Source organism: Bos javanicus, chromosome 2 (assembly GCF_032452875.1).
Source record: "Bos javanicus breed banteng chromosome 2, ARS-OSU_banteng_1.0, whole genome shotgun sequence".
NCBI classification, from domain to species: domain Eukaryota; kingdom Metazoa; phylum Chordata; class Mammalia; order Artiodactyla; family Bovidae; genus Bos; species Bos javanicus.
This window is the reverse complement of record NC_083869.1, coordinates 78,595,732-78,621,318: the sequence shown is the minus strand read 5'-3', so window position 1 is coordinate 78,621,318 and position 25,587 is coordinate 78,595,732.

Sequence of the window (25,587 nt, the reverse complement as noted above, 5' to 3'; positions counted from 1 at the left end):
CAGTATGATGTTGGCATCATAAAATAAATTGGAATGTCTTCCCACTTATTCTACTTTTTTCTGGAATTTTTTTTATAATTTTATATAACTTTCTTACTAAGTAATAGGTAGATTTCACCAGGGAACTTATGTAACCTGGATTTTTTTCTTCTGGAAAAGATGTTGAATAAGAATGTAATTCTTGATTGAATTTTGATGTCTTGTGGCTTTCAAGAATCTGTCCATTTCTTTGCAGCTCAATTCAGTTCAGTCTGTCAATCGTATCCAACCCTTTGTGACCCCATACACAGTAGCATGCCAGGCTTCCCTGTCCATCACCAACTCCTGGAGCCTACTTAAACTCATGTCCGTTGCATCAGTGATCCCATCAAACCATCTCATACTCTGTCATCCCCTTCTCCTCCCACCTTCAATCTTTCCCAGCATTGGGGTCTTTTCCAACGAGTCAGTTCTTTGCATCAGGTGGCCAAAGTATTGGTGTTTCAGCTTCAGCATCATTCCTTCCAATGAATGTTCAGGACTGATTTCCTTTAGGATGGACTGGTTGGCCCTTCTTGCAGTCCAAGGGATTCTCAAGAGTCTTCTCCAACACCACAGTTCAAAAGCATCAATTCTTCCATGCTAGGCTTTCTTTTATAGTCCAACTCTCACATCCATACATGACTACTGGAAAAACCATAGCTTTGGTTAGATGGACATTTGTTGGTAAAGTAATGTCTCTGCTTTTTAATGTGCTGTCTAGGTTGGTCACAACTTTTCTTCCATGGAGCAAGGGTCTTTTAATTTCATTGCTGCAGTCACAATCTGCAGTGATTTTCAATTCAGTTCAGTTCAGTTCAGTTCAGTCGCTCAGTCGTATCTGAATCTTTGAGACCCCATGAATCACAGCACTCCTGGACTCCCTGTTCATCACCAAATCCTGGAGATTACTCAAACTCATGTCCATCAAGTTGGTGATGCCATCCAGCCATCTCATCCTCTGTCATCCCCTTCTCCTCCTGCCTCCAATCTTTCCCAGCATCAGGGTCTTTTCCAATGAGTCAACTCTTCGCATGAGGTGGCCAAAGTACTGGAGTTTCAGCTTTAGCATCAGTCCTCCCAATTAACACCCAGGACTGATCTCCTTTAGGATTGACTGGTTGGATCTCCTTGCAGTCCAAGAGACTCTCAAGAGTCTTCTCCAACACTACAGTTCAAAAGCATCAATTCTTTGGCACTCAGCTTTCTTCACAATCCAACTCTCACATCCATACATGACCACTGGAAAAACCATAGCCTTGACTAGACAGACCTTTGTTGACAAAGTAATGTCTCTGCTTTTGAATATGCTATCTAGGTTGGTCATAACTTTTCTTCCAAGGAGCAAGCGTCTGCAATCACCATCTGCAGTGATTTTGGAGCCCCAAAGAATAAAGTCTGACACTGTTTCCACTGTTTCCCCATCTGTTTGCCATGAAGTGATGGGACCGGATGCCATGATCTTCGTTTTCTGAATGTTGAGCTTTAAGCCAACTTTTTGATGCTCTTTAGTTTTTCTTTGCTTTCTGCCATAAGAGTGGTGTCATCTGTGTATCTAAGTTTATTGATATTTCTTCCAGCAATCTTGCTTCCAGCTTGTGCTTCATCCAGCCTGGCATTTCGCATAATGTACTTTGCATATAAGGTAAATAAGCAGGGTGACAATAGAAAATATACAGCCTTAACGTACTCCTTTCCCGATTTGGAATCAGTCTGTTGTCCCATATCGGGTTCTAATTGTTGCTCCTTGACCTGAATACAGATTTCTCAGGAGGCAGGTCAGCTGGTCTGGTATTCCCATCTCTTTCAGAATTTTCCACATCTGTGGTGATCCACACAGTCAAAGGCTTTGACATAATCAATAAAGCAAAAGGAGATGTTTTTCTGAAACTCCCTTGCTTTTTCAATGATCCAACGGATGCTGGCAATTTGATCTCTGGTTCCTCTGGCTTTTCTAAGTCCAGCTTGAACATCTGGAATTTCACAGTTTACGTACCGTTGAAGCCAGTCTTGGAGAATTTTGAGCGTTACTTTGCTAGTGTGTGAGATGAGTGCAATTTTTGTTGTAGTTTCAACATTCTTTGGCATTGCCTTTATTTTGGATTGGGATGAAAACTGAAATTTTCCAGTCCTGTGGCCACTGCTAATTTTTCCAGATTTGCTGGCATACTGAGTGCAGCACTTTCATAGCATCATCTTTTAGGATTTGACATAGCTCAACTGGAATTCCATCACCTCCACTATATTTGTTTGTAGTGATGCTTCCTAAGGCCCACTTGACTTTGTATTCCAGGATGTCTGGCTCTAGGTGAGTGATCACACTATCGTGGTTATATGGGTCATATATAATTGACCCAGATCTGGGTCATTGTATAGTTCTTCTGTGTATTGTTACCACCTCTTTTTAATATCATCTGCTCCTGTTAGGTTCATATCATATCTGTCCTTTATTGTGCCCATCTTTGCATGAAATATTCCCTTGGTATCTCTAATTTTCTTGAAGAGATCTCTGGTCTTTCCCATTCTATTGTTTTCCTCTATTTCTTTGCTTTGATCACTGAGGAAGGCTTTCTTATCTCTCCTTGCTATTCTTTGGAACTCTGCATTCAAATGAGTATATCTTTCCTTTTCTCCTTTGCCTTTAACATCTCTTCTTTTCTCAGCTTCTTGTAAGGCCTCCTCAGACAACCATTTCGCCTTTTTGAATTTCTTTTTCTTGATCATTGCCTCTTAAACAATGTCACAAACCTCTGTCCATAGTTCTTTAGGCACTCTGTCTATCAGATCTAGTCCCTTAAATCTATTTCTCACTTCCACTGTATAATTTTAAGGGATTTGGTTTAGGTCATACCTGAATGGTCTAGTGGTTTTCCCTACTTTCTTCAACTTAAGTATGAATTTGGCAATAAAGAGTTCATGATCTGAGTCACAGTCAGTTCCAGGTCTAGTTTTTGCTGACTGTATAGAGCTTCTCCATCTTTGGCTGCAAAGAATATAATCAATCTGATTTCAATATTGACCATCTGGTTATGTCCATGTGTAGAGTTTTCTCTTGTGTTGTTGGAAGACGATGTTTGCTATGACCAGTGCATTCTCTTGGCAAAACTCTGTTAACTTTTAACCTGCTTTGGGAAAACTCTGTTAGCCTTTAACTTGCTTTTTTTGTACTCCAAGACCAAATCTTCCTGTTACTCCAGATATCTCTTGACTTCCTTCTTTTGCATTCCAGTCCCCTGTAATGAAGAGGACATCTTTTTGGGGTGTTAGTTCCAGTAGATCTTGTAGGTCTTCATAGAACTGTTCAGCTTCTTCAGTATTACCGGTTGGAGTTTAGACTTAGATTACTGTGGTATTGAGTGGTAGGTTATCAAATTTATTGGCACAGTAGTGTTCTTAACATTTCTTTGTTATCATTGTATAGCTTGTAGAATGTGTATGATACTGCCAAATCTATTTTGCTTGTTCTTTACCCACTTGTGTATCAGTTTTACTGAATTTAAAGAACCACCTTTTTTTGTCTCATTTACTTTCTTTACGGGTTTTTCTTTTTCCTATTTTATTGGTTTCTTCCTTAAACCTTATTATTTCCTTTCCTTTGCTTGCTTTATGTTTACTTTATTCTTTTTTTCATAGTTCTTCAAGTCTGAAGACTAATTGATTCAAGACATCTCTTTTTTTCCAATATAAGCATTTGTGCTATAAATTTCCATTTAAGCATGCTTTAGTTTTACTCTGGAATTTTTGATATGCAGTATTTTCATTTTCATTTAACATAAAATTTTATTATATAGTGTCCAATGTGATTTCTTCTTCAGTCATTTGGTTATTTAGAAGTATGCTGTTTAATATTTAAAGATTTGAAAATTTTTGAAAATTATCTTGTTATTGATTTCCAGTCTAATTCCATTTTGGTCCAAGAACATACTTTGTATGGTATCAATCCTTTTAAATTCAAGTTTGTTTTATAACTAAAAATATGTTCTATCGTAGTGAATGTTCCAGGGTGTCTTCTTTTTTTGGGTAAGGGAACCAAGACAACCTGCTCCTGTACTGTTCTTCTAGTTCTGGGGTCTCAAACCAATTTGCCTTCATCTTTCATGCCATCCTATCTCCTCTTGATTGTTTCTTTTGTTATTTTCATGTTGCTTTCTCATTGTTCTTAGTTGGAAGAAGCAAAGAGGAATGTGTCTACATTATCTTGTTCTATCACACTTTCATACACATTTTAACTTACTCATATGTCTTCCTTATTTTACTGTGAGCCCCTTAAAGAAGGTGCAGGGCCTTCATTTATCTTTGTCTGCAGTGCCTTGTATTACACCTGGTATGTATGTAGTGTAGTAGGTATGTATGTAACATGTATGGTATTACTAGGAGCTCAATAAATGTTGAATTAGGAATTAGTATCCAATTTTATATTTACATAGATATGAAGAAAAACAGAATAATATTTTGCTTAATAGACCATAGTGGGTCCTGTTTTTGAACATATAAAAAGTTGCTTGGAATAAAGAAAAGGAGACAATTGATAACAGATCTTCCTATGACAGAATTGAAATAGTCTGTTATCAAAGCACTCTAAACTTCACCAAAACTGCCAGTCATAATTTTTTTAAAAAGTGACATTATTTGCCTGGTAATATACTCATGTCTCCATTACTTAAGCCGTGGCAACTTGGACTTCATGAATGGCCCCATCTGTATTTATGCATCTATCATCTCTACAGTGAATTAAGTAACTACTAGAAATGGGAAATTTTAAGTCTGGAGGTAGGAAGAGATATGTAATAGTTTCAAGTGAGAAGAAATGCATTGTTGTATATAGTGGAAATAAAGATCTGCTAATTAGCATAAGCAAAAAAGGAAATTGCTAGTTCTAGGATCTATTGGGTTTGATCCCTGGGTTAGAAAGATGCCCTGGAGAAGGGAAAGGCTACCTACTCCAGTGTTCTGGCCTGGAGAATCCTTGGGGTTACTAAGAGTCAGCCACGACTGAGCGACTTTCACTTTCACACTTTCATTTGACTTCTCCTGTGACTCAGACAGTAAAGTGTCTGTCTACAATGCGGGAGACCTGGGTTTGGACCCTGGTTTGGGAAGATTCCCTAGAGAAGGAAATAGCAAACTACTCCAGTACTCTTGCCTGGAAAATCCCATGGATGGAGGAGCGTGGTAGGCTACAGTCCATGGGGTCACAAAGAATTGGACATGACTGAACGACTTCACTTTCAGTCTTTCAGCCTTTTCAGGATCTATTAGGGTCAAGGATGAATTGCCCAAAGCAGAACCTCAGGGTTTGAAATCATATTCCTAAAGTCTTCTGCAAACTTCTCAGTGCTTTTCCTACTTCTGTTTGGTTCTGTGTGGCTGTGTTCTACAGAGAGGTATTTTCCATGCCAGATGAATATGGCCTCTGATAAAGTCTAGATTTTCATTTTCTCATTTAAAGGTTCTTACACTGTTGGTGGAAATGTAAATTGGTGCAGCAACTATAGAGAATTGTTCTCTATAGTTTTTTATAGTTACTGTACCAATTTACATTCCTACCAACAGTGTAAGAGTTTTCTACACTTTATCCTTTATTTCATGTGAAATGCCAAGCTGGATTTAAGACTGCCAAGAGATATATCAATCACTTCAGATATGCATATGATATCACTCTAATGGCAGAAAGTGAAGAAAAACTAAAGAACCTCTTGATGAAGGTGAAAGAGAAGAGTGAAAAGCTGACTTGAAACTCAACATTCAAAAAACTATATTCATGGCATCCAGTGCCATCACTTCATGGCAAATGGAAGGGGAAAAAGTGGAAGCAGTGACAGATTATATTTTGGGGGCTGCAAAATCACTCTAGATGGTGACTGCACTGTAGATGGTGGCTGCATGGTAAAAGACCCTTGCTCCTTGGAAAGAAAGCTGTGAAAAACCTAGACAGTGTACTAAAAAGCAGAAATACCACTTTGCAGACAAAGATCCATATAGTGAAAACTATGTTTTTTTTCCAGTAGACTTGAGAGTTGGAACATAAAGAAGGCTGAGTGCCTAAGAATTGATGCTTTCCAATTGTGGTGCTGGAGAAGACTCTTGAGAGTCCCTTGGACAGCATGGAGATCAAACCAGTCAATCCTAAAGGAAATCAGCCCCGAATATTCATTGGAAGGACTGATGCTGGAGTTGAAGCTTAAATAATTTGGCTGATTCATTGGAAAAGACCCTGATGCTGGGAAAGAGTGAAGGCAAAAGGAGAAGAGGGCAGCAGAGGATGAGATGGTTAGATAGCATCACCAACTCAATGGGCATGAATGTGAGCAAAATCCAGGAGATAGTGGAGGACAGAAGAACTTAGGGTTCTATAGTTTATGCAGCTCCAAAGAGTCAAACATGACTTAGCAACTGAACAACAACATCCTCATTTTTTTCTTATCTTCCCTCCAACTTTATGAACTTGAGTGGAAGACCTAAATATGTTTTTCCAAGGAAGATATACATATGGCCAATAGACACATGAAAAGATGCTCAAGATTACTTATTATTTGAGAAGTGCAAATCAAAATTTCAGTAAGATATCATCTCACACTGTTCAGAATGGTTATCATCAAGTAATCCACAAATAATAAATTCTAGAGAAGGTGTAGAGAAAAGGGAATGCTCTTAACACTGTTGTAAGGAGTGTAAATTGATACAGCCACTGTGGAAAACAGTAAAGAGGTTGCTTAAAAACTAAAAATAGAGCTACTATATGACCCAGCAATCCCTGGGGCTTCCCAGGTGGTACAGTGGTAAAGAGTCTGCCTGCTAATGCAGTAATCTAGGAGATGAAAGTTTGATTCTTGAGTCAGCAAGATCCTCTGGAGCAGCAAATGGCAACCCACTCCAGTATTCTTGTTTGGAAAATTTCATGAACAACAGAGCTTGGACAGGCTACAGTCCTCAGGGTTGCAAGGAGTTGGACATGACTATGCACACATGCAAGGCAAGGCAAATGATCCAGCAATCCTAATTCTGTACATATACCCAGGAAAAACATAAATCAAAAAGACACATGCACCTCACTGTTCATTGTAGCACTATTTCTAGTAGACAGGACATGAAAGCAACCTAAATGCCTATCAATAGAGAAATGAATGAAGAAGATGTGGTACATATATAAAATGAAATATTACTCAGCCATATAAAACAACAGAATTGGGTCATATGTAGATATGGAGATTGACCTATCATACAGAGTTAAATCAGAAAGAGAAAAACAATGTATACTAAAGCATATGTGTGGAATCTAGAAAAATTGTATAGATGATTTTATTTGAAAATCAGAAAAAGAGACACAGACATAGAGAACAAATGTATGGACAACAAGGTGGGGAACGAGGGGATGAGATGAACTGGGATATTAGATCAACATATATACATTATTGATACTATATATAAAATAGATAACTAATGAGAAACAATTAGGGATAGGTCAGCGAAACTTACTCAGTGCTCTGTGCTGACTTAAATGGGAAGGAAACCCCAAAAAAGAGGGGATATATTCACCTGATTCACCCTGTTGTATAGTAGAAACTAACACAACATTGTAAAGCAACTATACTCTAATAGAAATTAACTAAAAAATAAACAACCATTCTAAAGTGTTGGTGTGTATGCTTTGTGAATAACTGTACAGAATTTAATACAAGATAGCTTTGGCTATTCGAGGTTTTTTGTATTTCCGTACAAATTGTGAAATTATTTGTTCTAGCTCTGTGAAGAATACCGTTGGTAGCTTGATAGGGATTGCATTGAATCTATAAATTGCTTTGGATAGTATACTCATTTTCACTATATTGATTCTTCCAATCCATGAACATGGTATATTTCTCCATCTATTAGTGTCCTCTTTGATTTTTTTCACCAGTGTTTTATAGTTTTCTATATATAGGTCTTTAGTTTCTTTAGGTAGATATATTCCTAAGTATTTTATTCTTTCCATTGCAATGGTGAATGGAATTGTTTCCTTAATTTCTCTTTCTGTTTTCTCATTATTAGTGTATAGGAATGCAAGGGATTTCTGTGTATTGATTTTATATCCTGCAATGTTACTATAATCATTGATTAGTTCTAGTAATTTTCTGGTGGAGTCTTTAGGGTTTTCTATGTAGAGGATCATGTCATCTGCAAATAGTGAGAGTTTTACTTCTTCTTTTCCAATTTGGATTCCTTTTATTTCTTTTTCTGCTCTGATTGCTGTGGCCAAAACTATGTTGAATAGTAATGGTGAGAGTGGGCACCCTTGTCTTGTTCCTGACTTTAGAGGAAATGCTTTCAATTTTTCACCATTGAGGATAATGTTTGCTGTGGGTTTGTCATATATAGCTTTTATTATGCTGAGATATGTTCCTTCTATTCCTGCTTTCTGGAGAGTTCTTATCATAAATGGATGTTGAATTTTCTCAAAGGCTTTCTCTGCATCTATTGAGATAATCATATGGTTTTTATTTTTCAATTTGTAACCCTGTGTACGAGACAGCAAAAGAGACACTGATGTATAGATCAGTCTTATGGACTCTGTGGGAGAGGGAGAGGGTGGGGAGATTTGGGAGAATGGCATTGAAACATGTATAATATCATGTATGAAATGAGTCACCAGTCCAGGTTCGTTGCACGATACTGGATGCTTGGGGCTGGTGCACTGGGATGACCCAGAGGGAGGGTAAGGGGAGGGAGGAGGGAGGAGGGTTCAGGATGGGGAACACAGGTATACCTGTGGCAGATTCATTTCGATATTTGGCAAAACTAATACAATATTGTAAAGTTTAAAAATAAAATAAAATTAAAAAAAAATAAAACCATCTTAAACTTGAAAAAAAAAAGAATTTGATACAGTTTTCTAAAAATTGTTAAAATTATATTTAAATGTTATAATGTTGTTGTTCAGTCCCTCAGTCATGTCCAACACTTTGAGACCCCATGGACTACAGCATGCCAGGCATCCCTGTCCTTCACCAACTCCCAGAGCTTGTTCAAACTCACATCCATTGAGTCGGTCAAGCCATCCAACCGTCTCGTCATCTGTAATCCCCTTCTCCTCCTGTCTTCAATCTTTCCCAGCATCAGGGTCTTTTGCAATGAGTCAGTTCTGCCATCCGGTGGCCAAAGTATTGGAGCTTCAACTTCAGTATCAGTCCTTCCAGTGAATATTCAGGGTTGACTTCCTTTAGGATTGACTGGTTTGATCTCCTTGCAGTTCAAGGGACTCTCAAAAGTCTTCGCAAACACCATGATTCAAAAGCATCAGTTCTTCAGTGCTCAGCCTTCTTTACAGTCCAACTCTCACATCTGTACATGACTACTAGAAAAACTGTATCTTTGACTATACAGAACTTTGTTGGCAAAGTAATGTCTCTGCTTTTTAATACAGTCTAGGTTTATCATTGCTCTTTTTCCCAAGGGGTAAGCATCTTTTAATTTCATGGCTGCAGTCACCATCTGCAGTGATTTTGGAGCCCAAGAAAATAAAGTCTGTCACTGTTTCATTGTTTTCCCATCTATTTGCTGTGAAGTGATGGGATCAGATGCCATGATCTTAGCTTTTGAATATAGAGTTTTAAGCCAGCCTTTTCACTGTCCTCTTTCAGCTTCATCAAGAGGCTCTTTAATTCCTTTCACTTTCTTCCAAAAGGGTGGTGTCATCTGCATATCTAAGGTTATTGATATTTCTCCTGGAAATCTTGAGTCCATTTGTGCTTCATCCAGCCTGGCATTTTGCATGGTAAACTCTGCCTATAAGTTAAAGAAGCAGGGTGACAGTATACAGCCTTGATGTACTCCTTTCCCAATTTTGAACCAGTTCATTGTTCCATATTCCATTCTAACTGTTGTTCCTTGACGTGCATACAGGTTTTGCAGGAGGGAGGTGAGGTGGTCTGGTATTTCCATCTCTTTAAGAATTTTCCACAGTTTGTTGTGATCCACATGGTCAAAGACTTTAGTGTAGTCATTGAAGCAGAAGTAGATGCATATATAGAATTCTCTTGCTTTTTCTATGATCCAACAAATGTTGGCAATTTCATCTCTGGTTCCTCTGCCTTTTCTAAATCCAACTTGAACATCTGGAAATTCTCAGTTCACGAACTGTTGAAGCATAGCTTGTAGAGTTTTGATCATTACTTTCTTAGCATGTGAAATGAAGAAAATTGTGCAGTAGTTTGAACATTCTTTGGCATTGCCTGTCTTTTGGATTGGAATGAAAACTGATCTTTTCCAGTCCTGTGGCCATTGCTGAGTGTTCCAAATCTGTTGGCATATTAAGTGTAGCACTTTAATAGCATCATCTTTTAGGATTTGAAATAACTCAGCTAGAATTCCATCACCTTGTAGTGATTCTTCCTAAGATCCACTTGATTTTGTACTCCAAGTTGGTGTGGATGATAACCCATCATGGTTATCTGGGTCATTATGATCTTTTTAATATAGTTCTTCTGTGTAGTCTTGCCACCTCATCTTAATATTTTCTGCTTCTGTTAGGTTCATACAGTTTCTGTCCTTTATTGTTTCCATCTTTGTGTGAAATGTTCCATAGGTATCTCTAATTTTCTTGAAGAGATCTTTAGTCTTTCCCATTCTATTATTTTCCTCTGTTTCTTTGCATTGTTCCCTTAGGAATGCTGGGTTCTAAAGATTTTCAGGGGATGTCCCAACCCAGGGATTAAACCCAGGTCTCCTTCATCGCAGGCAGGTTGTTTACCATCTGAGCCACTAGGGAATCCCAAGAATACTGGAGTGGGTAGCCCATCCCTTCTTCAGGGGATCTTCATGACCCAGGAATCAAACTTTTGTCTCCTGAATTGCAAGCAGATTCTTTATTAGCTGAGCTACCAAGGAAGCCCATTATAATATTATATATATGTACATATATATTTTTTAAAACTTTCTGCTATGTGGTTTTAAGTTTCATTGATGTTTCTTTGTGTAGACTTAATCTCTTTCTTTTCATGATATTTCATTTTGGTCTATATTTCACTTTATTCACTCCATGAACCTCTGATTCAGGAACATCTGTGAGTAACTAACCTCAAAATAAAATTAAAAATATTACTCCTACGCATATCATGGTAAAATTACAGAATACCAAATTAGCTGAAAATGTAAAGGCACCCATAGAGTAAAGATAGATCAGCTTCAAAAGAACATTAGTATTAGTGAAACATTAGTAAAAGTGTTCTTACTTATTAAAGGAAACTATTAAAACTGAAAAATATTGAAATATTGTCTCTAATGTGCTGAAATTCAATACATCTTTCCCAAGAATTCTATTTCATGTGTAGTTTTCAAGAATGAGGATGAATCAGAATGATTTGGGGCAGAGGGACTTTCAACAGATTTTTATAAGAAAATGCTAAAGGATGTTTTTTAAGCAGAAATAAAAGAATTACATGTAAACATTTTGAAATGGAATTTGAAATGAATTATAATAATTCATATTAGTTAATATTTTCTTAACATACATTAATATATAGTTAATATGTAATCTAGATATTCATTGATATATAAAAATAGTAATACCTAGTTTGTGTGTATGTGTTAAGGGTGAGGCACTGTAAAAGTTAAAAAAAAGAAAAAACTGGGAAACAATATAACTTCAAATGAAAGGGATAATGAAAGGTAAAATATTTTATGAGTATCTAAGGAAAACTATAAGGATTTGATTAAATTAACATTTTATTTATCATATATGTAGTATTAAAAATTCAGATTATATGCTTAAAGAATAATGAATAAGATGTAACATCCAAACAAGTAGAGAAAATAAAAAATAATGTGAATAAGTTTGAAGAATAATAATGAGATTAAGGTTGAAGAAAAAGAAGCTTGCAATGAAAACCAGGTGCATACAAAGCACTTAAGACATTGGAGGAAAATACAAATACATCAGTAAAAGTGAAAAAATAAAGTTTAAGATAAAGATTTTTGAGTTAAAAAGCAAAACAAGCATTTTGTTGTTTACAAGAGATGAAACAAAAACAAAAAAAGGTAAAGAATAGGAAAAACCTATCTTAGGAAATACTAATCAGAAGAAAACTGGTGCAGCTAGATTTGAGGAAAAAAATAAAAATATTTCTATAATTATCCATATTGCATTTATCAGGAAAATATACCATTCTAACCTTTATATCCTAAGGAAAAGGATTGGGATATAAAGAGAAATAACTGGTTGAACTACAAGAAATAATTCTAAAATTTACAAACTCAACAGATTTTAAAGCACGTCTATCAGTAAGTTTCTCTTGAAAGACATCCCAAAAAAGTAAAAGAAAAAAATGGACAAAAATAATTTTGAAGTTTTTTTTTTTTAATTGAATAATAACCTTGATGAAATGTGTATAAAAACTGCACACAGAAACAGGGAAATGCAATTTTGAATAAATATATGATAAACATTTTTTTGTAAATTTTTCACATGCTACATAGAATTTACTGACTTTCAATACATTTAAAAGATTGGTTTCACATGAGCTATATTCTCTTACTATTACATGGTAAGTTATAAATAAATGACTGGAAAAAGAATAAGCCATATGTTTGGAAATTTAAATGTCAACTTCAAAAAACTTATGGATCAATGCGAAATTAAAAACTATTCTGAACAAAGTGAAAATGAAAATACTATAAGCAAAACTTGTGACAAAATTCAGAAGCCCTGCTTTGAGGAAATTAATAGTTTTCATTATAAAATGGAAATGTTGAAAATTAAAAGCTAAATCAATTCTGACAAAATAAAAGAAGAGTGAAATTAATATGGAAAAAATTACAAGAAGAGAATTAACAAAGGCAAACATTGGCCTTTTGAAAAGACTAATAAGAGGTTTAAATCTGTGGCAAGATTTAACAAGGAAGAAAAGGCTGAAGCACAAACTTCAAGTATCAGGAATGAAAAGAGGGAGAGTACTAAAGATCAATTGTTAAAAAGAGTGTCAGAGGATATGGCAATAAACCTGAAAACTTAATGCAATAAAATCCTAGAAATGCAGTCTATCATAAGTAACACTAAATAGTAAATACATTTTTAAAACACTTTAAAATTTGAATTTACAAGTTAAACCTTCCCACAAAGGAATTCATTCTAGGAATTCATTTTATAATTTACTGATAAGTTCTATAGAACATTTAGAAAAGAATTGTAACCAGGAAGTGTTAATTTTGAATTCGTACTGGATCTTCTTCTGTGACTTTAACCCTCACCTTGCCACTTTTATCATTGTAGGCATACATAATGGCCTGCCTCTGGGAGATAATCTAAGATAATCCCTCACATGAGGATTATAAGGAAGTAAAAATAACACATCCCCCTACCTGGGGTTTCCATTCTAGGAGATATTTGTAAGGATTGAAGTCTTTTTAGTTTGTCTCCTCACCTCCCCCTCATCTCTGATCCATAAAAGAAACTGCCATCCAGGCCCTGACAAGATGATTATTTTGAGATGCTAGCCTGCTGTCTTCCTGGTCAGTTGGCTCCCAGAATAAAGTCCCTTCCTTTTCTCAGCCCCTCTTCTAGCAGATTAATTGCCCTATTGTGCAGTGAACAGAGTGAACTTGGATTTGGTAACAGAATGATTTCAATCTTATATAAATTCCTCTAAAGAATGAGAAAAGAGAAAACATTTCTAATTCATATAGAGTGTACACTATGTTGATCTCAAACCCATGAAGAAAATTAAAGCCAATCCACTTAAAAGTACATAAGCAAGAAAAAGTCACAAGGAATATTAGCAGACAACTAAACAGCTGGATGTATCCAGAAAATCTCAAATTACTATTAGAAAAATGATTGTCATGTGAATTAAAATGCCACCTGCCATTTCAGTAAACAAAGGCTGTTGCAGCCATCAAGCCATCACACAATAGATGCCCCATAGGTGAGCCCTGAGGGAACTCAGGATAAGAAAACACAGAATACTGGCCAAGAGAGCTGAGGTGCATACCAAAGGAATGATTTCAGTGAGCCCAGATTCTTGCATCTTCCCGTACACCGAAAAGCACTAAAGTCTTTAAGGTAACTGGTTTTCTTTAATTATAACAGTACTCTTTTAATGTTCTTACTACCTGGCCTTTGGAGAAGGCAATGGCACCCCACTCCAGTACTCTTGCCTGGAAAATCCCGTGGATGGAGGAGCCTGGTAGGCTGCAGTCCATGGGGTCGCTAAGAGTTGGACACGACTGAGCGACTTCACTTTCACTTTTCACTGCATTGGAGAAGGAAATGGCAACCCACTCCAGTGTTCTTGCCTGGAGAATCCCAGGGACAGGGGAGCCTGGTGGGCTGCCGTCTATGGGGTCACTCAGAGTCGAACACGGCAGCACCTGGCCTTTGTTGCAAAACTCCTATATATCCTGGCTCCTCCCTCATCTCTTTGGACCAATCCCTTAGAGCACCTAAGAAGCTGTGTCCCCGGCTTAAATCCTCAGCTTTGTCTGCTGCATAAAACACAACTCTCGACTTTCAGGTTGTGCATTTTCTCCAGTTGACAGGTATAATTTAATATAGTAACTAAAGGAGAAAATTATATGATCATTTCAACAAATATAGAAAAGATGTTTTATGAAACATAATTGTTATTCATGATTTTCAAAAAATAATCATCTAACAAATTAAGGATAAAAAAATAAAGCTTCTTTACATAGTTACTGATCAACAGTGTGAAAGAAACAAAAACTTAACAGCAAATGATGTACTTAATAGTGAAATGTTGGAAATATTTTCCTAATCAATAGACAAGTAAAAGACACAGATTATTATTTATCACTTTTCTTTCTCCTTTGTAATAGAGTTCCCAGACATACAGTAAATCAAAGAAAAACAATCAAAGTTATAAAAAAAGAAATGTAAAGGAGTTGTGATGCTTACTTTCATGTGCCAACTTGACTGGGTGATAGTGTGCCCAAAATTTTGGTAACATATTATTCTGGATGTGTGTGTTGGAGAACGCAGAGGTGGTTAAGAATAGAAGATATTAAGGACATCTATATAGATGAAGATGTCCTTCATCTATAAAATGAAGACCTGCTAAATGAAGAGACACAAGCCTACCACGGTGGGTAGGCAGGGTGCTTTTTCAGCATCCAAGATCCTGCTTTGGGGAAGTGAAAACTCCAGGGACCATTGTGATTGAAAGTATAGAGGTACATTTTCAGTACACCCACACAAAGGAATTCCCAAAGTTAACTACGAATGGATCCCAGAAGGGGTGGGGTACATATTGTATGAAATATTTGAATTCTTTTACCTACAACTCTAGTCTCGTTCAGTTCAGTTCAGTTGCTTAGTCATGTCTGACTCTTTGCGACCCCATGAACTGCAGCATGCCAGGGCTTCCTACCCATCACCAACTCCTGGAGTCTACCCAAACCCATGTCCATTGAAATGAGATGCCATCCAACCATCTCATCCTCTGTTGTACCCTCTCCTCCTGCCTTCAATCTTTCCCAGCATCAGGGTCTTTTCAAATGAGTCAGCTCTTTGCATCAGGTGGCCAAAGTATTAGAGTTTCAACTTCAACATCAGTCCTCCCAATGAACACCCAGGACTGATCTCATTTAGGATGGACTGGTTGGCTCTCCTTGCAGTCCAAGGGACTCTCAAGAGTCTTCTCCAACACTACAGTTCAAAAGCATCAATTCTTTGGTGCTCAGCTTTCTTTATAGTCCAACTCTCACATCCATACATGACTACTGGAAAAACCATCGCCTTGTCTAGATGGACCTTCGTTGACAAAGTAATGTCTCTGCTTTTGAATATGCTATCTAGGTTGACCATAACTTTCCTTCCAAGGAGTAAGCATCTTTTAATTTCATGGCTGCAATCACCATCTGCAGCGATTTTGGAGCCACCCCAAAATAAAGTCAGCCACTGTTTCCACTGTTTCCCCATCTGTTTGCCATGAAGTGATGGGATCAGATGCCATGATCTTAGTTTTCTGAATGTTGAGCTTTAAGCCAACTCTTTCACTCTCCTCTTTCACTTTCATCAAGAGGCTCTTTAATTCTTCTTCACTTTCTGCCATGAGGGTGGTGTCATCTGCATATCTGAGGTTATTGATACTTCTCCCAGCAATTTTGATTCCAGCTTGTGCTTCCTCCAGCCCAGTGTTTCTCATGATGTACTCTGCATATAAGTTAAATAAGCAGGGTGACAATATACAGCCTTGACATACTCCTTTTCCTATTAGGAACCAGTCTGTTATTCCATGACCACTTCTAACTGTTGCTTCCTGACCTGCATACAGGTTTCTCAAGAGGCAGGTCAGGTGGTCTGGTATTCCCATCTCCTTCAGAATTTTCCACAGTTTATTGTGATCCACACAGTCAATGGTTTTGGCATAGTCAATAAAGCCAAAGTCTTACAGAACACCATAATGTTCACACTGGATAATGGCCTTATGGATGTGAGTAATGTAGGAAACCTTTTTTTTTTTTTTTCAGCCAAAACTCTAGCCTCATTACATACTGGAGAGTTCACAGTTTTCAATCTTATTTCATTGAATACCACAAAGTTCAGGAAAAAAAGTTGTGCAGGGATAAATTATTGGTCAGTATAACACTGGGGAAATCCCATATGAGGCTGGTTTCTGCCTCTATTGACCTCATACATGCAATAAAACACTTATATTCCAGATTAAAAAAAAAAAAATGAGCCATGGGAGAGTAGTCCTCTGTCCCAGATCCCTGGGAACAGGGCTGCAAGCATCTATTACTTATATAAGGTGGTGGTGGTGGTGGTGGTGGTGGGGTGCCACCTTTGTTCAGGCTCAACTCTAAGTGGTTATTTTTTAAAGTGCCCCAGGAAAAGCAAGGTAGGAGCTTGTGCTGCTGTTGCCCACCAAAATCTTGGCCTTCTCAGCCCCCTGAAGCAGAATGAAAAATACAGAGTTTGGAGGGGATAGAAAGCTGGTTTTTATTCTCAGCCAGTGGAGAGGGGAACACAATAGACTCATGCCTCAAAATCTGTGCCCCTCACCACCCCATGAGAAGTCTAGGGGCTTATATAAGGCAAGGACTTGCAGTCAGGAGTTGGTGATGAAGAACAAGGGTGATAGGATCTTGGTTTCTTCCTCTTGGGTTGTTTCAAAGACAGTCATAAACTGGCATCAGTAACCCAGTAATTGGGTCTGGCAGTTTGGTAGCTCTGATACGTATCTGGGCTTTGCTGGTAGCTCAGCTGGTAAAGAATCTGCCTGTAATACAGGAAACCTCAGTTCTATTCCTGGGTCAGGAAGGTCTCCTGGAGAAGGGAATGGCAGTCCATTCTAGTATTTTTGGGCTTCCCGGATGGCTCAGAGGGTGTTGTAAGGGTAAACACTAGATAAGGGATGTGTTTAGCATAGAGTCAAAGGAGAAAATGTGAGTTGTAGCTCCTGCAGAATTAGAGGGCAGAAAAGCAAACTTAGTTACAGACATGCAGAGTTAGGAGCAGTTAAAGTAAAAAAAAAACAATTAAGAATATTCAGGCTTGCTCACTGCTCTCTTTATTTTTTTTTTGTTCTCAAGAAAGGGAAAGAGAAAAACTCAGTCCTCTTTTTTCCTTTTTACTGCAACACTGGGAATCCTAATTCCTGGAATCCTAAACTTGGGCCTTATTTTAATGTCCAGATTCTGGGTGTAAGCAGGATTGTTGTACAGTTCAATGCTTAGGCAGCAACTCAGAATGGCTATTTTCTCATCATAGTGTGTTGGTGAGGTGTTCTTGGATTATAGTAACCTGAGTTTAAAATTGATGTGTAGAAGTCACTTGCATTATATATATCAGTGAGAAATCAGAAAGATGTAAGAAAAGAATGAAGACACTGTTGTGGGTTATGTCTCCCTTTAGAAGAAGTGTTGAAATCCCAATCCCTGGTAACAATGTATATGACATTGTTTGGACATAGGGTCCTTACAAATATAATCAAATTAGAAAAGGTTATTAGGATATACTCTAATCCAATATGACTCATGTGTTTATAAGAAGCAGAGAAGAAACACAAGAACAGGCACAGGGAGAACCCCACATGATGATAAACACAGAGAATGGAGACATGGAGCTCTAAGCCAAGGACTACAAACAGTTCACAGCCACCACAGAAGGAAGGGAGATGCAATAAAGTTTCTGCCCAGAGTCTCGGAGGAAGTATGGCCCTGCTGATAGCTTGAATTTGGACCTCTAGCCTCCAAAACTGTGAGTGAATAAATTTCTATTTTCTAAAAAATCACCCAATTTGTTGCACTTTGTTACGGCAGCCTTGGAAAATGAATACAGATACCATTTATAGTAATCATAAAAAAATTACTTGAGGTAATCTAGCAAATGTTATGCTTAATATCTATGCAGAAAATATAATATGATATTGAAATACATAAAGGAGGCATAAATAAATGGGAATTCATACTATCATAACAATTCCACTTCTAAATTGACTCAGATTGAGTGGAATTACAATCAAATTTCCAAAGTACTTTTTCTTAGAACTTGATAAACTGATTTTAAAATGTGTTACAATGAGCAAAACAAGATATGGTAGCAAGTTTGGACAGCTTTTAAATAATAATAAAATAAATAGACACAATGCCCACAAATATCTTTTGACAGTGGGAAAAAACACATGAATTGTGGTTTTTCCAATAGTGGACTGCTGTAAAACACTAAACCTGAGTGAGCCAAGGTCACATGCACAATGTGAGTGAATCTCAAAGGTAAGATTTTGAAACAAAGGAGAAACTCATAGAAGACAAATAATATTAAGTTTGTTTACAAAAAACTAGAAAACACGAAACAATGCAACATATTGTTTTAAAACATTTATTGTAGTTGATTTACAATGTTGTGTTAGTTTCAGGTGTACAGCAAAATAATTCAGTTATACATATACATATATCCGTTCCTTTCCAGATTCTTTTCCCATATAGTTATTACAGAGTATTTAGTAAAGTTACCTATGCTATACAGTAGGTCCTTATTGATTGTCATTTTATATGCAACCCTATATAAATCACAGGCTTCTAATTTATCCCTCAATACATTCTTAATGTACCCATTGACAAGCAACATAATATAATGAAAATAAAGGAAATTATTATCACAAAAATGTCTTGGAGTTACATCTGAGAATGAGTGAAGGGGCTTCAGTGGAAACCAGGCATAGAAAGAGAGGGCGGGTGCTTTGAGATACAGGAAATATTCTGTTTCTTAAGCTGGTGGAAGGTAAATAGATGTTTAGGTTTATTCTCTAAAATTTATATGTGTGCTTTATATGATCTTATAGTATATATTTTGCAATTGGATGGTGGCCACTTCCATGAGGAACATATTCCATGCACATAAATTATTAACATTCTCTCTGGTCCAGCTGGTAACCAACCTTATTGAGAAAACTTTTTGAACCTGCTATTTGCAGCTAAAGCTCATTGCCTGTAGAACTCCACGTCAAGTTTTTAACTTTACAAGGCTGCTTCTTGATCAATATCTCCCCAGCTCTATTGGATCTGACTGCCTATTCATCATTTACTTTAAAGTCAGGCCCCACTGTAATGATCGCTGATTACAGGAGGCCACCTCGCCCACAGCTTCATTATCACCCAGTTTGCAGGCGGAGTGTTTGGTCCAGCAATGAGCTGAAAGAGAGCCAGGCAAATTTATGATATTGCATACTGTATCGATTTGGATGGGAACAAAAGCAGGGAAGGTCAATAGGATGGCATCCAAAGTCATTACTGGGCAGAGGAGAAGACTAAATCAAAATGAGCGATTATTTTATTTTATTTTTTTAGCCATTTTGTCCTGTGTTCCTGCAGCCTCATAAATGATCCCATATCTTGGTGTCAGAACTTTATCATAAAATGGCAATGGGACTATGATGGAAAATTCAGATCTGGGGACAAGTAAAAAGGTATAAATTCTTAAGTGTTTTTGTCTCTATCCTCTATGAGAATGATTCAGAGAGTTATCTTGCATGAAACATGTTTACGGTTCTAATCTGGCTTTCCTTGTCTGAAAGCCCTAATTCTTCTGCATTGCTCTCAGTGTGTTCCCCACTGTGGACCTTAAGTTTGTGCCCTAAAGCTGTAGGACAGTGACATATTAAACTAACCACAGAGAAGTGTTGACACCCCCGTATTTATAGTATTTCTCCAGACTGACAGTGGAATACTAAAAGTCCTGCTGCTCCCAGGAGGACACTCCTGAACTGCTGAGTCACGTGGTTTAAGTCTCTCTGCTTCCAGGTGAATGAGGTCACCTGGGGGACTTCTAGCATGTGTGATTATGCCAGCTGGCCTCGGGGAGAGAGAATGGGTCTGTGTTCTGCTGTCCATATCCATCATTCCATACTCTGGCACTGAGGTTTGTTATTGTTGTTGTTTAGTCACTGAGTCATGTCTGCTTTTTTGCAACCCCATGGACTGTAGTCTGCCAGACTTCATGGGATTTCCATGGGATTTCCCCAGGCAAGAATACCAGAATGGGTTGCCATTTCCTTCTCCAAGGGATCTTCCCAACCCAGGGATTGAACCTGCATCTCCATCCTTGCAGGTGGTATCTCTACCTTTGAGCCATGAGGGAAGCCCAGTACTGAGGTTATTGGTTACTAATGATCAGATTCAGAAATCCCCTTTTGAGAGATATCCTTGCATCACGGGCTACAGATTCTACCACTGGAGAAAGCGCATATTTACTTTCTGGCTGTGGAATTTCCTCAGGACCTCTCTTTCCTTGCTTGCCCCTAGCAGCTTTGCTAACATCAGCAGCCTCCATCTCACATCAATATCCTTTGTAGATGTCCTTTGCCCTTTTGCCTTTTCCTTTACACTTAATGATGTGTGACTCTTGAAACTCTACTCTCTGATTATTGTTGCCATGACCCTGAAGCCCATGCACCATGATGCCATGGTCCCCATCAGGACCTAGCCTGGAAGGAGACTGCATAGCACACTTTCCCTCTCCTTGTGTGTATGTGTGTGTATTTATGTCTGTGTGTATGAGAGAGAGAGGGAGAGAAAGAGAAAGAGAGAGAGCTGGATCAGCATTCCTCCCTGTATTTCTTCCCCAGCAACCATCATGTGGGATTAATGAGATGTTTGCAGGACACACTGTGAGCAGGAAATCTGAGTCATAACTTGGTTGTTGTGATCCCAGCTTTCTCTGAGCATAGCCTTGTGCTACCTCTTTCTATTAAAATATACCTTAGGTTTTGTTTCCTATATTTCCTCCTCTGGGAAGCCTTCCTGCTCACCTGTACTTCCAACATAATCTTCCTTCAGAATCTGTAAAGCTGAGATTCTGTATTTTTCTCAATTAATACTTCACATGAGCCAGATACCATGCAGAGCAGTCTGTACATACAAGGCATTATTCCTTACAATATTACCCTAAGGAATTCCCTCCAGTCCTTTCTACAGACAAAGAAAACAAGGTTTAAGAAATTAATTTGCCTAAGGACTCACAGATCTTCATGGTGAGTTGAATAGGAATACCAAAATCAAACATCAGGAAGTGGGGTATCTCTCCTCTTTCTCCCCCAGCACAAACGTACCTCAGAATAATGATGGAGGATCAGAGAGCACAGGTCCCTGGGATCCAGTAGAGCTATCAGATCTGAATCCCTGAGGGCAGAGTGATCAGAATGGAGATTTTCTCCCTTCCTGATCCTGCATTAAGAGCCACTACTTATTCTATTATACTTTCTCCTTCATTCTTATACTCACTGGATCATTTCAATATGTTGTTTGCTATTCACAGTGGTAGGGTGATAACCCAAATTCATATCTATATATATCATATATATGTGTGTGTGTGTGCAGAGTACTTTAAGAAGTTACAGAACCTCTCAGGGGCTAAATGAAGGTAATAAGGTTATATGCTGCTGCTGCTGCTAAGTCGCTTCAGTTGTGTCCGACTCTGTGCAACCCCATAGACGGCAGGCCACCAGGCTTCCCCATCCCTGGGATTCTCCAGGCAAGAACACTGGAGTGGGTTGCCATTTCCTTCTCCCATGCATGAAAGTAAAAAGTGAAAGTGAAGTTGCTCAGTCGTGTCAGACTCTAGCGACCCCATGGACTGCAGCCTACCAGGCTCCTCCGTCCAAAGGATTTTCTAGGCAAAAGTACTGGAGTGGGGTGCCATTGTATACAGCTGTGTAAACACACACACACACACACACACATGGTTATATGATCTTATTTAGCTCTTTGAGCTTCTGTAAAGTCTTAAAGTCTCAATTTTATTATCTGCCAATCGGGACCAGAAATTAGCGTTATATTTTATTTAAACCCTTCTACGTTGTACTCTACAGGAATCATTCAAGAGTTTTCTTAAAACTTGATTCTTCCCCACAAGCCAACAACTTTATGTGTAACTTCAATCCTTTGCGATGCTGGAGGAAAATCCTGGCTTTTTCAGATTCATTAAAAGATTGTGAATACAAAATTATATGCCTTCTGCATTATTGGTGAAATATATCTAATTTTGACACTATGATCTGACTTCAAAATAGCTTACTAGGTAAGAGGTAAAATGACATGGTCGTAGAATGTGTGCTCAATCGCTCAGTTGTGTCCAATCTTTGTGGCTTCACAGACTGCAACCTGCCATTCTCTGTCCACAGGAGTCTCTAGGCAAGAATACTGGAGTAGGTTGCCATTTCTTCTCTGATTATAGAGTAGGCAATGCTAATACAGGCACATGACATGTATTCATTAAATACATTAAAACAATTCCAAGTCATATATGTCCAAGGTAACATAATGCTTCAGAATAAAATATTCATATATGAAGATGGGCATACACATACATGCATACTTATACAGAAAAATTACCTTCTAAGTATATTTATATAAATAAATAAACAAAAACATTAAAAGAGGCTATGTTGGTGCAACAAAGCTCTCAAACTCCTTTGCTGCTTTATTTCTCTGTCAAAAAAGAAGACTCTTTGGACAGAAAATCATAGACTGAACATTTATGAAAATGAAGTTAATAAACGCATGAAAGGTAAAATGCTTATAAGTGAAAGTGAAGTCGCTCAGTCATGTCCGACTCTTTGCGACCCTTGAACTGTAGCCCACCAAGCTCCTCTGTCCATGGGATTCTCCAGGCAAGAATACTGGAGTGGGTTGCCATTTCCTTCTCCAGGGGATTTTCCCCACCCAGGGATCGAACCCAGGTCTCCCACATTGCAGGCAGACGCTTTAACCTCTGTGCCACCAGGGAAGCCCAGAGTACACCAAATTTCTTTACATGCATTCAAACTTTGTGACCCATCTAAATAACACACCAGTATCTCAAGAGAATTTCTAAATGAGATGGGAGAAATATCAATAACCTCAGATATGCAGATGATGCCACCCTTATGGCAGAAAGTGAAGAAGAATTAAAGAGCCTCTTGATGAAAGTGAAAGAGGAGAGTGAAAAAGTTGGCTTAAAGCTCAACATTCAGAAAACTAAGATCATGGCATCTGGTCCCATCACTTCTTGGAAAATAGATGGGGAAACAGTGGCTGACTTTATTTTTGGGGTTTCCAAAATCACTGCATATGATGACTGCAACCATGAAATTAAAAGACACTTGCTCCTTGGAAGGAAAGTTATGACCAACCTAGACAGCATATTCAAAAGCAGAGACATTACTTTGCCAACAAAGGTCCATCTAGTCAAGGCTATAGTTTTTCCAGTAGTCATGTATGGATGTGAGAGTTGGACTGTAAAGAAAGTTGAGCGCCAAAGAATTGATGCTTTTAAACTGTGGTGTTGGAGAAGACTCTTGAGAGTCCCTTGGACTGCAAAGAGATCCAACCAGTCCATCCTAAATGAGATCAGTCCTGGGTGTTCATTGGAAGGACTGATGTTGAAGCTGAAATTCCAATACTTTGGCCACCTGATGCGAAGAGCTGATTTATTTGAAAAGACCCTGATGCTGGGAAAGATTGAGGGCAGGAGGAAAAGGGGATGACAGAGGATGAGATGGTTGGATGGCATCACTGACTCAATGGACATGAGTTTGGGTGAACTGTGGGTGTTGGTGATGGACAGGGAGGCCCGGCGTTCTGTAGTACATGGGGTCACAAATAGTTGGACACTACTGAGAGACTGAACTGAACTGAACTGAATCATTGATCTTTAGCATTCATGTAAGGAACAAAGAGTTTCTAAAAGACTGAATAGGGAAAATTCTGTCAATATTTAAAATGAGGGATAAGGTTTGTTTCATAAATCACTCACTAGTAAGTTTTTTTGTGATCTGCCCAAAACATTAAAATCACATTAGACTAAAGTTCCATAGTCTAAGATGTAAGTCTTTTATCACGTAATATTTATGTCTTCCTTCCCTTCCTCCTGTGTCTATGGGCTGTGGACTTGACACAATGTTTTTCTTGAACTGTTATTGTACCATAGATGAGACAAAAAGCTAGAAAGGACTAGAGTGGGCAGAATGACTTTCTGTCAGCTGGAATAAAACTCTGGTAAAAGTCTTTCCCCTCAGAGTATAGGCTTTTATTATACGGACCACTCTGGGCAAATTTCACAATTGTTACCCTTTTCCATCCTTAGTGAGAGAAATGAGTGAATGTTTCTTGATCAATGCTATCAGAACCTGGTAGGATTACTGTAGGTAAAAGCCACACAACTGTTAGAGGCACCCAAGAACTGAGGCCTCCAAGAGTTTCTCATGTTAGTTCACACACCATCTCTGGCATTGTGTCAAAGTTACCACTTAAGAGTTCCTCCCAATTTATAGCTCCGACATCTTCTACTCCAGGTAGGAATATCTTAGCTGTGATTCTCTGGATTCACCTGCCTCTCCTAATTACAGGAAGGCAGTTGGTACTCAAACCTCTTTTCTTCAATGGGTCCAAAAATAGGCATTGATTTTCAGTTTGTTCAGCTTTTTTCTGGCTGTAAGGATGTGAGTGACTTGTAAGAGTGACACCTATACTCTGTATATCATAACAAACAAAATATGGGGTACTTTTTTCAACTTTCTGATTCATATACTCTTTACTCAAATGTAAATGTGTCTTTTAAGTAAAAACAGATCTGTAATCTGTATTTTCCTTCTTCTTCTCACTGAACAAGCTGTTGAAATCTTAATTTCAGTTATCATCAATTCATGCATAATTCAGCCTCCAATGATAAGAATCTCCAATTCAAGAGATTCATTTAGCCTCTTACACATTCTCTGAGAAGAGTATTTATATAGTAAGTATCATGAGGTGAGCCTCCTGCTTGTTTTAGTTAAACAGAAATCCTAACTTGTAAACTTGCTTATTTGCTCTATAACCAACTCTTCAAGAAATAATTTTCATGCCTGCTGGTCTTTTTAGGAAAATACACATGGAAATTTGTTTTTGTTGTTTTATTTTATTTTGCTTTGTTTTAAATTCTTAATAGAGATACTCCCTAGAGGCTATGACTTGAGTTGTTGTAAGCATTTCCATTCTTTTTTTAAAAAAATATTATATTGATTTTTATTGAAGTATAGTTGATTTAAAGTGTTGTGCTAATTTCTGCTATACAGCAAAGTGATTCAGATGTATATGTATACATCTGAGTGTGTGTATATATAT